We start from the raw sequence: 3092 nt of genomic DNA, 5'->3' as shown, positions 1-3092 counted from the left end.
CTTTTAATATTTCATATGAGTCTAAAGTGGAGCCAGAATGGATTTGTCCACCAAGAAAGCAAACAAACAAGAAAAAAAAATGCTGGTGGAGAGGAATGTAAATGAGTGTAGCCATTATCGAAAATGGAAGTCCTCAAGAAAATACATATAGTACTTTCAAATGACCCAGCCATACCACTGATGGGCATATACTCAAAGGAACAAAAGGTGGCCCATGACATATACACATTCATGCTTATTGAAGGGGTATCCACAATAAGTTGAGTTATGGAATCAGCTCAAGTACCCATCAACAGATGAGTGAATAAAGAAAATATACATATATACATATATACACATATACATACATACACATGTATACATCATATACATATATATATATACACATGTATATACATATACACAATGGCACATACACAATAAGTTTTATTCAGCCATTAAGAATGAAATGCTTGCATTTCATTGAATGGAATTAAAGATCAAGTGAAATAAGTAAAATAAGCAGCACGTATTTTCTCTTACATATAGACTGTAGAAACAAACAAAGACAAGGACACAGAAGGGACATTGCTAGAGAGAATGAAAGGGGTTCGAGGAAGGGAGAGAAGATGTAAGATGGTTAGAGGAGGGTGAATCTCACAGAAGTACTTGCATGCATGCATAACAGCACTGTAAGGAAGCTAATCATGTTGTACAACTAGACTATGCTAACAAAAATGTTAATATGTTTTTCCCAACTCACTTTTAGACTGGAAGAGAAACAATAGAATTTAAACAGTGACTGACAGAGGGCCACTTGATTTTGATTTGATTTCCATTTTCTTCTGCAAACCTCTTAATAGTTTATAAATTATATTTATCTATTGAATTTACAGGAATTACTGTATATATCCATTACATTTATATTAACCTACTATATTTACAGTGGCAATAAATACTTTACATTTTTAAATAAAAAAAATATTCTTCCGTTTTCTGAATTGTCTGGCCTTGCTATTCATATCCCAAGTCTCAGCCTATTTCTCCTTCTCCATATGTTTCGTCTCCCAGGTGAGTGACTGAGAAACAACCAAACCAGAATGGCCTGTGAGGTTCATATCCACCAACAAGCAAACAGAAATACCTATATGACTAAAGAGAAATGCCATCCAAAAGGCAAAAGATAACCAACGCTGGTGGGCACGCGCCGCAGCCATTGCGGCAAACACAATGGAAGCCTCTAAGAAAAATGAAAAATAAAACCATCACACAATCTAGCAACAACTTGGACAATACTCAGCCCCTCCCACCGTTGACCATGTGCTTCCTGGTCTTGTGGCCTGGCCTGGACATCCAATGCTCGAATGCCAGTCTCTCCAGGGCCATCCTTTACTTTCAAATTTGAAAATGCATGTCTGGGCATCCCTTCTTGACACAGGTCCCTCTGTCCTCTTGACTCAGTCCTCTCCAGATCTTTGGATCTACACTAAGGGGTGGGTATTCTTGGAGGACTCCCAGTGAACATGACCAGCTAGACTCAGGAGCTTCCATCTAAACCAGCCTATCAGAGTTCTCCGCTCCAAAGGGCATTTCTGTCTGCCAAGATTCAGATCAGAAGTCTGAGGTTCATCCCTGGAATCCTCATTTCTCACTCCTATCTCACTCTATCCCTTCTCTGTACCATCAGCAAATCCACTGGTTCTGCCATCTGCTTTCACCCCGTAAAACCCTCCTGGCTTCTTTCTGGGTTTCCACTGTCCATCATTTTAGGCTTCAGATCCTTTCGTGATTGGTTGACGGACTAAGAAATAAACTTGTTTCCCAAAACTTGATCTTCAAGGCTCCTATGTTCTGGCCTCTGGCTGGTCCTCCTCCACATACCCACACATGCACATATACATACCAAATGTGTATATCTATGCCCATGGTCACTGCTTCATAGCCACACAAGCCTCCCTTTAGTGCCCAAACCATGCCATGTTCTTCCCTGCCCCAGGACTTCTGAATGTGCTATTTTCTCTGCTGGGAAGGCTTCTATAGCCACTCTGCCAGGCCACTTGAGTGTGTTATTGTAGCCGCAGCATAAAATCAATTTCTACCATCTCAGAAAAAAAAAACAACATCAGAAACTCCAGTGTAAATTAAATCTCCAAGCTATGTTCCCAACTTTACTCCTTATTATCAATTTTTATGTTTGTAATTCCATAACAAATATGATCTTTGCATTCTTAGGATTATAAATAACATATATATACAGAGAGTTTGTGACTTTAACTGGTCTTCATTTCAGAAAGAATCCTGTTAAGAAACAGGAGTGGGGCTGGAGAAATGACTCAGCAGTTTAGAGTGCTTGTTGCTCTTGCAGAAAACTTCAGTTTGATTTTTAACACTCCCATGGTGACTCACAACCATCCGTTAGTCCAGTTCCAGAGGCTCTGATACCACATATGTTGTATACATACATACATACACATACACAGGCAAAACCTCATACATGTACAATATACAATAAAATAAACAAATCTAAACTAAAATTTTTTTTCTAAAGGAAGAAAACAGAACTACATTCTCACAAAAGATCTTTGTGCTGGTTTCAAAAATGAATCAATTTACAGTGTCAACGAAAAACTGTGAATAGGTGCCCAAAGACTGTTAAATGTTTGGGGCAAAGCAACATCACACACATACACACACACACACAGACACACACACACACACACACACACACACATCTAGGTGAATAAATAAAACACAAACTCCAGAAAACAACCACTACAACAAAAATGAATAAAATTTAATTTTCATTTTTAATTGGTATATGAATGCTTGTAAAAACATGCGAACAAGTGCCATAGGAAGGCCTTGGATCCCCTGAAGCCAGAGTTACAGGCAATTGTAAACGATCTAACACAAGTACTGAGGTCCAAACTTGGGTCCCCTGCAAGAGCAGTACCTGCCCTTCACTACCAAACCATCTCTCCAGCAATTACTCAAAGTGAAACCTTTTTGAATAATTCTAACTGGTGTTAGAGATTCAGAGAGACATCCCATGTATAAAACAAAAACTACTGCTGAAAATATGTAACATCCAGAGAGCAAGAGTTATTACAAAT

This window comes from Mastomys coucha, unplaced genomic scaffold (genome assembly GCF_008632895.1).
Source record: "Mastomys coucha isolate ucsf_1 unplaced genomic scaffold, UCSF_Mcou_1 pScaffold1, whole genome shotgun sequence".
NCBI lineage: Eukaryota > Metazoa > Chordata > Mammalia > Rodentia > Muridae > Mastomys > Mastomys coucha.
The sequence above is the reverse complement of the archived record's forward strand: the minus strand, read 5'-3'. Positions refer to the sequence as shown.